Below are 14289 nucleotides of genomic sequence, written 5' to 3'. Positions count from 1 at the left end.
AAGAAATTGTTCTTCTGCAGTCACAGTTTCTTACCCTTGGTAACTCTTTTACAGAAGTATGATGTTTATTTTGGGGTTTCTGGTTTATAACTTTTTCCCCTAACACACCTGAAATATTTTTGAGGGTTTTACTTCTTTTTTTATAACATGAAGATGTTTGATCTTCTTTTTTACTGTTGTGCTGATATCACATCTCTCCTCAGCAGATGCAAATCTGCATTTACAGATGGAGAACACTTGCTGAAAATTTCTTGGGTTTATTACTTGAGGCTTTGACTGTATGAGAAAATATCCAACAGCTGTTGTTGGTGGCCACTACTTATTCACAGGTATTTAAACACATCAGCATATGAACTGCAAGGATGTTGAGTCTCATCTTCAGAGAGATGGAATTATTTTTCAGACTTCTGCTCTCTAGGAGATTTCACAGGGACCCAGACCCACTCTGTCTTGTCTTTGCCAGAAACATAAATAAATTCTTGTGAAAGTATAAGACTTTACACTACTGTATCTCTATTACCTTTCTTTCTCTTTTCTGGTGCAAAAAGGTCATACACAGTCCATTATATCCATTTGATTTTCCCTCCTCAAACAGCAGACAGTGAGCCAGCCTTTGAGCAAGAAAGGTTATTAGTAAGAGCTCTTTTCAAAACAATATAAACTGTTGATTTAGAAACATCACTCACTTAAATACCCTTGATCAGACTGAAGAGACAGTTAACTGAAAGCTTTACCCAAACTGCTTATGTGGCAAATAAGGAAAAGCAAATTGCCTTGTTAAGATCTGCTTTCTGAGAAAACAGTTAAGGATAGTATTTTTTGTCATTGTCTCTTCTTTTTCAGAGAATAATATTCACATGCAATAAAATTAAGAAATAGCTGATTACTCTCAAAAGCTTGTTATCAAGATGCTACTCTATTTTAAAAAATGTGGAGATACATCTGATGCACTTACTCTGGTGTCGAGGTTAAATTTGCAGTACTAGTGCTGTTGTGCTCCTTATAACTCAAGCATAACCTACGTTTCTGGAGAAGGAAACAACTGTTTCAATCCCAGGCTGCCCTGCAGAATTTGCGTACCAAGGAAGTTGTCTGTTTTTCTTACCTAGATCAGTGAGAAACTCCATCCATACAAAGGAAGAATATGAATAACAGTTGACATTATTCTTCTGAACACCTGTAAGACAATGGGAAGCAGGATGATTAGAAAAAATCAATTTCTGAGAGATTCCTTAGAGACAACCAGAAAATAAATGCTCCAGAGTACTCATCTGCTTTATTAGCCACAACTGTAATCTAAGCACTGAGTTAGCTAACTCATTAGCTACGCACAGTCATATACTTAATTCTGCCTGATTTTTGGAATTTGTCACTAAATGAACAACTTCTTCAGATCAGAGACAATTGTAGCTAATAATCTTGGAGCCTCAAGTCCATTTAGAAAGCTTTCCAACATAAATGAAATTATTTGCTCTGTCTGAAATGCAAACAGCCTTTTCAATTTCTGAGTTGTGCCTATGAGGCATTCATCAGATAATACCTCAAATTTTATTTGCAATACAGAATTTCAAAAACATAAAGTAAATTTCTTAGTGCTATTATCACTCACAATGCTTCAAAACAAAGCAGTTATCAGAACTCAAGTGTATATTATTGTCTGTTGAGCTTGGTGGGAATCTAACACATTTTCCTCCTGCTCAGCAAACACAGTGCAGCCAACATGTACACCCTTCCACCTGTCACAAGTCACCAACAGAAGCCAGAGAAAAATTTCAGAGACAAGAGGCCAAATTCCAATGGCTGGATCCACTCTCTAATAATATAAAACCATAAATATTTTATTCTATTCATAAATAATATAATATAATATAATTAATATAATATAATATAATATAATATAATATAATATAATATAATATAATATTTAATTACAATTTAGCCAATATTTGCATTATATTTGATATAATACTCTGGATACTTCACGAGCATGAGTATATTGATTTTGCATCCTCAGAAGAGGTAAGGGCTGCATTCCCATTTCTAGCATAAGGAGAACAGTGTTAACAGCAAGTGTCTTATACGTGAGATCAGAGAGCTGAGTGGCCTCACAGAGACCAGCCTGATTTGCTGTCCCATGGCAAGGAGAACACAAACACACAGATTCAGGAGCTCTGGGAGGCATTGGTACCTGCTGAAACTAGCAAAGAGCTCTGTTTCTTAGGAAAATCCACATACTTGATTTTTTTAAAGGCTTTAAATACAAAGCGCTGGATATTTGCAAGAATACCTGGCAACAACATATTAGGAACAGTTTATTTTCAGCATGTGTCAAGTTTAAAAATATCAGGATACAGATTTTGCATTATTTACTTGACAGTGGTAGAGATATCAAACAATGAAGACACTTTTTTTATTACAGCGCTATTTGGCGACAAGAAAAAGGGCAAATGTCTTAAAAAGAGACATACAAATAAAGACACAGCATGAGAAATCCAGGAAAAGCTTTCAAAACAGCTAAGAGCCCCCTACTACAAGAGTGCATAGCTTTTTCCCCATAGAGGAGCGACCTGTGAATGAGAGCACTGTCATATCAGAACACTTGAATGTTCGTGTTCACACATGAGCTTGCAAAACACAATGGCAAATTTAAGCACAAAATTTTACCACAGAGCCTCCAAACCAATGAAAGTTACCACCATTACAGCCATTTGTTGTAAAGAACTTCAGGAAACTGTGTGGGAACATGTAGAAAACTATGCAGTGGTGCAAGTTTGTCTTGACTGTTTTCTTGCAAAGAGATGGTGTTGACAGCAGTTTCCTTTAAAGTATTGGATTTAGATAATATATAACCTTGTCTAGATAACTGATCTTCAGTGGTTACACTTCACCTGGTTTAAGCAAAATACAAGGACTGGAATTCAGATGCCAGCCACACCTCAGTAACAACTAAGCCCACGAATTAATGCTCAGATCATGTTTCGATTAAAGTTCTACCTAGTTTTCAGAAAGTAAATGAGAATCCCTTGCAAGCTTCTTCCCTCACTAACTTCCAAGCAAAAGGTCATATACATTCTTTTATGCCACAATTTTTTTTAATGCTCCAATTGCACTGCTGCAGGTCAGCTTTCCATGGCAATAGCTGTACAGCATGAGAGGGTGAATTCAGCACAAAGAGTGCTCTCAAGTGCTCTTTTGATTTTTCACTATGGCTACATTCTCTAAGAGAGCATGAAAGTCTCAAACTTAATTCTTACACACCTGGGGGGTTTTGGCTAGATTTTCACTTTACCTCTTTTGCCAGAGGACCCCAACATGCAGAGATAAACCAAAAGGACAACACAGCAAGGGCTGCAGCAAACAAGTAATAAAATATGGGTTCTGGAGAGAGGGCAATGCAGCAGTCAGGGGGGGACTCTCTGCCCCCTTATGCAATTTAGCCACTGTATAAGAAATTACTTAAAACTGAACAGCAAAAGAAGAAGAATCATAGGAAAGATATTTAGCTAGAAAATTATTCTGACATGCAAATAGGGCTAATATCCCGTTTTTATTGGATTAACAAAAACTACTGAATATTTTATTTGTAGTGTACTTTTATGGTTTTTTATATCCTAAACAGAAGATTAAGAGTTAATATGGTATTTTGCACCTCTGACCACTTCCTGACATGTGGTGGTGCTACTGTTTAAAGCAAGTCAGAGAGGCTTCTCTAAAGATCAATCAGATATTCTTTTAAAAAAATGCACAGTCATCTTAGAAACAATAAAAGCAATACCTCCAGTCTCGCACTGATTATTTTCTTCTAATAAAAAGAATGTACACATATTAATTGATCTAGAAATATTTTTCCTTTTATAATAAATTAGTCTATGTGTATGGTATCCCAAAAATTTAAAGAAATTTATCTCTCAGCAGCAGAGAGAAATTTACCCATGCAGATCAGGACTTATATAACTACCTTACTTGAGGTCACATGATAGCTATTGCTTTTAGCTCACCTCTACACACTGGAAAAAAAACCCCCCAAAAAATTAACACTCTTTTTGCTGAAAATTTTCCCTTACACCTACAGAAGAGAGCTGATAAAATGTTCTGATGTGTTATTCTAGTTCAAGTTTTTGCCATTTACTGATGTTTTACATATGGGTGTATTTCATTTTGTTGCAAGCTGTGCAGAAAGGAAACTTTTCATGGCATCCCTTTCAAACCTGATGAGAGCTACGCAAACGCTGGCCTCCGTTCAAGGCCACATCTGATGCTTCTGGCAGCACACAAAGGAAATAACACACATGGTGGAAGAAGGGAGGAGCACAAGTGAAGGCTGGCTTCTGAGGCATCACAGAACTATAAAAAAAATGTTTTATAAGTCTCCTGTGTAGTAGTAATAACAATAGTAATAATAGTAATATAATAATAGTAATAAATTATGGTTGGATTTTTATTGTCAGAAACTGGTGCAGTTAGGGGAATCAATCGGATCAGCTCAACTCCAGTTTCTAGCAAGATAACTGGCAGAACATGTTTGAGAATGCTCAGCTCTGTGGAGCTGACATTCCTTTCTACCAATAACAAAGATTAGAAAAGTCAGTGGAAAACAGTTCACCTAGAAATAGTTCTTTCCCAGGCTCATTGATGTCCATACTAACAAGAAATATGCTTTGCACACAGATGCAAAACATACAGTTTTTCATGCCTTCTATTTGAAGCACAAAACAGTTTAGAGAGAAAAAAAAAAGGTAAAAAAAGGTTCCTAACAGGAAAGATTCATATGACTGTGGGATAGGTTTCAAAGGGAAATGAAAATGTTATCACCTGACATTTCTGAAGCTGAGACAGAGTGCCGGCAGGAGTGTTAAATAGAAGATCTGGTCACAGACCAGTACATCCCCCATATGTTTCCTTGCAGCAATTAGTGTCACTTCCCCTATGAAGGGGCTCACTGTGCTTACCAGTGAATATGTCAAGTCTGGTCACTCTGAAAGTAAACACTACAAAGTCACTGACAGGACCTTTAGGTTGAAAAATGAATCCTTCTAACTTATACATTCTCAAAAAAAAAAAAAAAGTTTAGTTGAGTATTCCTTTCAAAGAAAGTTCTCTGAACGCCCCTGTGACATCCCCAGAGAGGAGAACCATAACATACTTAACCAAAAACCAGTCTCAGGGAAACTTTTGGGCTGCCTAATCTATTCCCTCCTTTCTTGTTGCACAGATGGATTCTCGATGCAGGGGCAGAAGGTTTCCTGCAAACACACAGGCACCATGATTTAGAGGCTTCCTCTGAGGAATCTGGAGGCACCAACTCAACACTGCAGTGCCCCAGCCAGCAGGATGTCAGGAATTGCCCCTTCCTCACTGCAGCCCCCAGAGTGCCTGAGGACCACACCAGGCTGCCTGGAGGAGCTGTTAGCCAGTGCTGGTATGTGGCTTCAAAGGTCTTAAAATTCTCAGCAATCCACAGAACTATTTAAAATTATTTTTGTTTCAAAACCCCTCTATGACTTACAAAAAACATCACCTCTGAGGAGCTGTGTAGATATCAACCCTAACAGAGTGTTAGCAAGGGTAGTTGGAGCTGAAGCCCTCTCCCACACAGGAGTAATCAGAACAAACTCTTTCCCCTTTCACTCCCTCCTCCTGAGATGCAAACAGTGGGGGAAAGAGAGTTATTTCCTCCTTTCAATCCTGATACTGATGATTGGGTCTCTCCCCTTTGAGGAGGAGGGAAGCAGCAGTGAAGACAGGTTGGGCTTCCTTCCAAGTGCACCATCCTGAGCCTGTCCTCAGCAAATGGATGGCATCGCTTTTACAAGCAGGGACTGGCCCAGCTTTAGCAGGAGGGAGCAGCTGGGATGCACATGGATGTCTAACACATCAAACCATGCTGCAGCATGGCACTGTCAGCACCTGGTGGCCACTGACCGAGGCCAGCAGTGCCAGAAAGTTCTGTAGCTGGCTCTTCCAGGTGGGGAGAGATTCCCAAATAGAAGTCCTTGTCAAAAGAAAAAAGCATTAAAAAAACAGAACAAAAAGGAAAAAAAGCTTTAGCTTTCATTTTAACAAGTCATCTGCAGGAATGGAATAAAGCCACTTTAAGGAATAAAAGTAATTTAAACTTTAAAGCCATTAGTATCCATCTGCGGGAAACTCAGGGATGCTGAAGCTCAGGAAGCAAGTGGGACTGACCAAGAGCTGTGAGTACTGTGTGTCCTTCACATGATTTGCAGAAATAAGTTGTTGTTCAGGCAGTAGTTTGCTAGGATTTTTTTTTTTAACTCTAAGTAGCAAGGTCTTAATGCAATATCTGTTTACTACAATTCTCCAAGAGGCAAGATGTTTCTTGGCTTTTAACCAAACCATTTAGTTCACATATATGTATTAGAAAAGCTGTCACATCTGCAGCAAAGGTTGATATCAAGAGAGACAATGAGAGGATTAAGAGGTGGAAACCTTTAGAAGGCAAACTACTGAATATTTCACGAGAAATGAAGGAGAGAACACCACTGAGGCAAGGGCAAGGTCAGAAAGCTTAAACATCTTAGGGATACTTACAATAAAATAGCCCTTAGGCCTTCCAGATGTTTCTATGCGGCTTTTAGGATCCTGATATTTCAATCTGATTTTCATGCCAAGGCGAGTGCTTCACTAAATGTGCATCAGAGACATCTAACACTTGCCAAGGGAATTTACAGGGCTATGTCTTCAGCATCACAGGAATGGTGTGGCATTTGAGGGTGCCTTTGAGGGCTGATACTTTGTCATTTTATTGATAATTTTTATTAACACCTGAATGCTGATGATGTAGGTGGAGTTTCACATTTCCAGCTGCAAGAGTCTGGTCAGATCCAAATGGAAAGAGATTTCACAAAGATGGATTAATCACAGTTACCTTTTCCTATCCCATCCTCTAATGATATATTTTAACAGATCTTCTCCCTTATGTCTCACCACCATCAAAAGCATGTATTCTGGGGGAAAAAGTGGGCAGTAGAAGAATTTTACAAGGCATTACATTTATTTGTTAGGAATGGGACAAGGCAGACGTAAGCCCAGATGTTTTCTGTAGACTTGTCAGCAAGAAGAGGCAAGGCACAGCAGGAAACACTCTCCAATTGCTTAATTCAATAGTCTCACTTATGAACTTTAAGACACAGCCTGACAATAGGCAACTTGAAGAACACTAGCTTTTTACAAAGCAGAGAGGTATTTAGGTATAACATTATTTATATTATCCTTTATTTCACAAGTACATCTCATATGAACTTTGTTTTCCTCCCCTGCCTCTAGAATACCAGGAAGGCATTAAGAAGCTTGGACAATTTTTTCAGTCTTTGAGCTCATGGAGCACACTGATGAATTAACACCTTGTCAAAACACTGTTTCTGTTTACCATGTTTTCATGGCACATTTACTTAATGACTTTCTGGATATACTCGGTTATAAGAAATTTCTCTCCCACCTCCTGTTTAAATACAGATCCTCTACTGTGAAAGCTAAATAATATTCACTACTTTCTTTTATCTTGACTTGATATTTTAGTCTTGCATGCAGGCGCTTTGCACTTTGAAAGTGCTTGAAATATAAACAGTAAATTTGTAATCTGATGACTTTAAAATATTGTTTTACTTCTTGAAGAAGATGACCTGTTTTTGATTAAAAAGAAAAAGGATATAATTAATCTGAGAACTATTTTTATTGTTTTATAACTTATATTAAAATTATTTTAAAATTACTATTTCCCCCTGTTCTGCTAGCAAGCCATTGTACTCTCATGCTATGAAGTAACTTCAGCTAGTAAACTGAACATTGTGCAATTTCTCATGTATTATTGGTAGTTATGTTAAAGAATTCATCTATCATAATAACAAGATGGAAAACAACAAATCGGCACACACGATAAAGGAATTTTACAGGTACATGCTGTTTGGTCATTGGAGATGGGAAACAGGTTAGACAGAGCTGCTCCCTTGAGGAACTGTGCTAAAAGGACAAGTCAACTTGAACTATCAACTAAAATGGTGCCTACTGCATGTGATTTGAAATGACTGGTGGCCCCTTCTTACTGAAACAGTTGCAAGAGATTATAGATAAACCTTGATTTCTGTGTTCCTCTTTGTTATGCATGTGTAGGAAATTAAGATGCCCAAGAATGGAGCTACACAGGTATGAAATGTGGTTAGATGTCATTAATTACAGTAACCCAAGTCTCATCTTCCAGGTGTACATAAGGATCAGTTCATCCTACCTTCAGCAACAGGAGGATAGAAGCCAGATTAACAGATGGACTTCACAGAACAAGGATTTAGCTTGACTGTGTTAAATACACCTGTGGCATAAGTCACACCAATGGCAGTTAGTTCCTACTGTAATTTGTGACAGAGCTAAAATGCTCCTTATATTGCTCTAGCTATAGAATTTTTCTTATTTCTCATTGGGACACTAATTTTCACAGTTGTATGACATGACTGAGAGAATGCAGGCTATGGTTTGATGCTCAGTCCTATACATCAAAGTCAATTCTTCTGGCTGCATGTTATTCAGTTTTTAAGAGGTAATAAAAATTGACTCTATGACAAACTAAAACATTTGCTTATAGCTGTTAGAAATTGCAGCACTACGTAAGTAAAAAGGGGTTGACAGCACAAGACACTCCCAACATCTTTATTGTTTTAACTGAGAAATGGTATTCACATGCTCTGCCTTCAAGGGATCATGTTAGAGGGAGCAGATTCATCAGGTCCTGCCCTACCTAGATCATCTTGACTGCATAAACACCATCCCAAATCTGTTCAGGGGGAGCAATATATATTAATTTCCCGAAGCAGGGGTGGGGCTTATAAAATTCTGTGTTTAAAATTGTTTCAAGTTGCAGCTACCACAGTTCTTACATCACTGCTGGCAGAAAGACAAGAAAAACATACAGAAGATTCTGGATGTGGCTTTAAAGCTACTTTAAGAGGATCATGGGGTGTGTGTTTTGTTTTTGCAAGCCAGAATTTTTCCATTGTGGATCAGGAGTGATGGATTAGAATGGCTCCAAGAGCTGTCAGCTAATATCTACACTGCAGCAAGATCAGTCAGTAGCAACCTCTCTGGAACGCTGTGACAATTTCTGGCTGCTGCCATGAGAGCTACAGGTCTTGCTTCCATGAGAGGTTTTAAAGTAGGAACCTAAAGTTTAAATAGGAAAAGGCACCCCGACTGCATAATCTTCTGCAGAATAGGAATAATACATTCAGATGATAAAACACTGACAGCCTCTTGGGGATTTTGCATGCTGCTCTACTTTCTTGGGCACTCTGATGAGCGACGCACTTGATGCCGCTGTATTTTCTTGTTACATTGGAACAGCTGCATTCAGGTGAACTGAGAACAAGGCCAGTGTCTCAGTTATCAGTGAGGGTGACTAAGCAGGTCACTCGGTTACACCTTGGGACCTGTACTCAAGTTCAAAGGTTAAAAAAAAATCTAGGCAATTCCACATACTTGCTGCACCTCTAATTTCACTCTGCATTAAAGACACCCATTATCCCATGAAAATAAGGCAACTCAACAGGTACCAAATCACTCATATTGTAAAGCATAATGAACTTGCTGAAATTCTAGTAAAACACTGTTTGTACTGTAGGAAATGTTCTGCAAAGAATGTTAGAAGTGCAGTCATCACAATCTCAGCAACAAGAAATGTACTTCTTAGGCATTACAGTCAGGTATGAAGGCTATGACTTTGGGAACCAGATGACCATTTAAAGCAGTGATTAGCTTTCTAGTCCACTTATCTGGATGCTGGGATCCATTCTTAAACTTTGCACCAATTAGAGGAAGGAAACCACAATCAGTAGTTGTGTGTGCTGGTAACTCAACACGTGTTAAGAAAAGGACTACGACATTTGAGCCAGTGGGTGATGCTTGTGGGAGGCTTGAAATGCCTGTGGTCATGGAAAGTACAAGGCTGTATACTATTATCTACACCCAGAAAGCCAGAGGGAGTGCAGACCAGTGTGGGAATTCTGCCTCAGACGTGGCCGTGCTGCACAAGTACTGGGGCACAATCTGCTCCTGGAACCAGTAAACTCAGTAAACTGAGGAGTACATGCCAGTGGCAGGTAAGAGTTTTACAGAGTAAAATTCTGGGAAGACTAGTTGAGAAAATAGTTTCGCCCACCATGAAAAGAGAGTTACTTGAGTCTTGGGAGTCATAAATATAAAAGCAACAAAAGTGCTCAAGCACAAGAGCAGCAGGATGGGACTGGTGGAGTTGTGTAGCTATTTGGAAGAAAAGCTGAACTAAAGCACACGTCCAAGTCAGAAGGTGTAAAGTGCACAGTCCTGCTGTGATAAATACTTCACCTTGTGCCAGTAGGCTTACTTCAAAACATGACAGATATTTGAAGTAATAGTTAATAAAAGATCCGTTAACTTGCTCACAATTAGACTTCTCTTTGGGTCTTCAATTCCACTCCACACAGATTTATACAAACTGCCTTTACACCATCACCTTGGAAAAATAGGAAATAATGAATTTGTGTAAGGGGGGAATATTTTCTAAAGGTAGGTCAGTCAGCAGTGATGACTCCAGAGAGGCATCCTCTCCTGCACTACTTGCCATGGCTGGAACAGCATGCTGCCCCAAGTCCTTGTGCAGATACATGCCTTCAGAGCCAGGCTGCTTGCAGGTCTTTCCATATGTTCACTGCTCAGAGGCTCTGGGACAGAATATAGAAAACACTCACTGGATTCAGTGACTGACCAAAAATACTGAAACTCATGGGGTACATTCTCAAAACTCCTGCCAAGGATCATTTATACCAAACTGCAGCAGCACCCACACGGAAAACAGGTCAAACTGTAGCCTTCCTGCCTTTCCACCAAGCAAGAAATAGGATGTAGAATTATGCCAGGCTTTCCCACAAGGCAAAAGTAACAGAAGAAATGTTGCCCAAATAATGATCAGGGGCAGGGTTCAGTGGTGCAACTTGTTCATCTATGGGTATTAGAAGTGGTTTCAAAACTAAGGTGTTGAGAATCAGTCAAGAAACACTAAAAACTAAGCTACTGCCTCTAATTTCAAGTCCTGAGCTTCAACATGGTAGTTGTACAGGTCACGGGGTACTGGTCACAACAGCAATGGTCATTATTTTCTTTTCCCTCTCCCTAGTCCTTTTTCTTAAGAGAGGTTTTTCTATATTTTTCATGTTCCTTTAAATATTACCTAGTACTTGTTTCATCTCTACTCTGAAAAGATACCACAGCAACACACAGGCATTTTCAGATACGCAAAACCTGAAGTTAAACACTCGTGTTGCCATATTTACTTAAATCAAAGATGTCTTAGAGATGGACAAAGAGAACTGGTAAGTGTTAGACAAACTAAAACAAATGAGGAATTTAATATTAAATATATCAGAAGATTACATTTATCAACAGTTACATAGTGGTTTACAAAATCTTATAGATTAGCATTATACTTAGCTGGTGAAAGTGAACCAAAAGAATTAAGCTTCCTAGGCAGATGAGAAGCTGGTGCCAAAGCAGAGAAAGAATATGGATTTTTCAGCTCAAGTTGTTCAGCTTTTTGTTCCCAACCCAACTAAGATTTCCTACCCGCTTTCTCTTTCCCAATAACTTTCTATGTTATCTGCTTTCAATCAAATTGAAGCAACAAATAATCTTAAGGATATTCAGCTACCCTCTCAAATATTTTACTACCACTCCACCTGTGAAAAATACATAAAATAATCATTCAAGGAGCTGGAGACCTCATTGTATAGCCAGTCACCATCAACTTCCTCAGGATGTTTTTTAACATGAGTCCAACCTCTTTAAATCTTTTTCTTGCTAAAATGGTTTCATTAATAATCAGCTAATAATCAGCTTGTTAGGTTTTATTAATAATCAGCTAATAAGGTTTGGGGTCTTACTGTTTTTCCTTAAAGAAAAATAATACTATTAGGAGAAGAACACAGATATTTCCTCTGAAATGGTGATTTACTGTCTATGGTTATGAAATGTAAAAGGAAAAATGGTCTGATCTTTCCCTAATGGAGTTCTGTTGTTTGAAGTCTACCTTACACCTTCTTGGTAAAACTGGTAGCATTATAGATTGCCTAAAATGTCCCTTCAGATAATCCTACTTTCACTCACCTAGAACTCATTTGAACTTTTATAATTTGGTCTGAGTTTTTAATTTTTTTTTTTTTTTTTTTTTTTTTTTTTTTTTTTTTTACTGCATAAGGTATCTGCATCAAGCTGAAATTTTTGGAACCACTTTAGCCAATATCTTGATAATTTATGCAAATGAGATAAGGATGTTTGTGGGGACGTTTAATTTGCACTGAATATTCTGATGACAACTCCTTTAACTAAGCCTTCTGTTTTAAAGTAGGGAATAGAAGTCTGACAGGAGAGGGAGGGCATTATAAGAGAATGATGCAATGATTGATTCCTCCATATGAAAATTTGAGCCTTTGGGCCAAGTTACAAATCCTCCAAAAAATACAGCCTGTTACATCTGTTAGTGATTAACAGCTGAAATTTTACATTCAATGAAAAAATTAATGCTTTTTAGTGATATCCAGATTGCCTATATAATGACCTCAAAGAACTGCTAAGAACTCATCTGTCTTTTGAAAATTTTTGTATGTGAGCCAGTAGGGTGTATACAAGCCCCAAACTACGTATACATTACAGGGCTTCAGGAAAAAACACTGGCTATTGTGAGGAGAAGTGAGACTTGACAACAGCATGGCTGGGGTAAGAGGTAGGGAGGGAGTGAACCTCAGAGCTGAATACCCCTTGTGGATATGAGAAACAGGACACCAAAGAAAGGAGGAAAGGGAAATCACACTGGAAAGCCACTCACCTCATAAGAGATCTACAAATTCTTCAATCTAAAGATGTTAGGTTTTACAGACATCTTTTTATGTGAAATTGCAAAACACACAACAAGATCCCTCTTGACATGTCTTAGGGGAAGAATGCAGAGCTGGGCAGCCTACACAAGACAGAGTGTGGGCCAAGAGCAAGGCCTGAATCAGACAAGAAGCAAACATGGTAGGATAGAGGATGAAACAAAAGAAAACTGGAGGAGTGTTCAGGTGTCATGGATCTCTATGTCCTAGGGGACATGCGACCTGTAATTTAGCTGCTTCCCAGATCTTGTATCAAAGCCTAATCTGGCTGACCACTGTTCCACTCTACAGCAGAGAAAGCCTTGTGCTCTGAACTCAGAGCCAAATCCAGGCATTGCAACATCCCTGTCATGTTTTGTGACCCCACCAGAAGATATTCTGTGCCTCTCAGGGAGGACTTTTCCTATAACAGACTCAATGCTTCATCAGTAAAGGATAAAGACAAATCATATTCTCTGGGTTTTATTTAGAAATCATGGCAGCAAGGCTGTTTTTAGGTTCTGGGAGTCTGGACTTAGGTTACTCAGAATCAGTTGGGATTTATGGCCTCTAACTGTTTTACCACTTTTTCGACTCCTGTTCCTGAAAAAACATTCTCATCTTTTCCTCTTGCTTTCTAAGATGAAATAGGAGGAGCAGGTGACTTGGGTCTTTGTTGCCATTCCAGCATGCCTCCCTGTGATCTGTTGCTGGTTGCTCTTGTCTCTTCACCTGTGCCGTATCACTAGCAGAGACCACCTCTGTGAGCAGGTTGCACGCTAAAGAAGACATAACTGCAATAAATATTAAATGACACACCAACATGTTCTTCCAGTCATTCTATCAGGAGCTGTGAGGAAAAACCTGTGGGAGGAAAGCTGCAACAGAAATACAGGTCTATTTAACAGAAAAGTGTGGAAGGGTAGAGGCAGTGACCCACAAAGTTTGTGAGGTGAAAGGATAACTTGTATGCTTTCCTGGAACTTATTTCTGGGGGATCTACAGTTCTGGAGAGTTCTGTGCCATCTATTAGCAAATATCCCAGTCATTACATTTTTTTTCTAGTCCCCAAAAAAGCTGACATCTAACATTTAATATAGTAGCTCAGAGGTGGGGAAACTGGTCATAAGTTTGGGTAATTAATATTTGTTGTTAATATGACACCAGAATGCAGAACACCTGCCTCCATATTTAATTTGCTACCTGGGGTGAATGGATTGCTTTTCCTTTTGTTTTAGAACAATACTAGAATAATACTAAATTTGTGACATGGCCTACAGCAAAGTTAAGGTTACACTGTTAGACCTGCTGTTCAACAGTGTGCCTTGCAATAGTATGCAATAAAAAACTATTAGGCTTTGTAACTACATAACCTGATGTCTTTTGCTTCCCAGCAAAC

General features: G+C 38.7%; 1 long non-coding RNA gene across 4 annotated transcripts in view; it reads right to left on the bottom strand.

The window, feature by feature from the left end:
- The window catches only part of LOC135294816 (uncharacterized), a 29483-nt gene that overhangs the window by 8961 nt on the left and 6233 nt on the right, over window positions 1-14289 (bottom strand). For 2 of the 4 annotated variants that reach the window (XR_010356843.1, XR_010356841.1), the window contains 3 exons: window positions 1106-1177; window positions 956-1026; window positions 521-611 (listed from right to left, as the gene is read on the bottom strand). This is a non-coding gene — a long non-coding RNA (uncharacterized LOC135294816). The remainder of the gene's footprint in view (window positions 1-520; window positions 612-955; window positions 1027-1105; window positions 1178-14289) is intronic. The other 2 variants (XR_010356844.1, XR_010356842.1) reach the window with 1 other exon arrangement.

Source organism: Passer domesticus, chromosome 2 (assembly GCF_036417665.1).
Source record: "Passer domesticus isolate bPasDom1 chromosome 2, bPasDom1.hap1, whole genome shotgun sequence".
NCBI classification, from domain to species: domain Eukaryota; kingdom Metazoa; phylum Chordata; class Aves; order Passeriformes; family Passeridae; genus Passer; species Passer domesticus.
The sequence above is the reverse complement of the archived record's forward strand: the minus strand, read 5'-3'. Positions and strand labels throughout refer to the sequence as shown.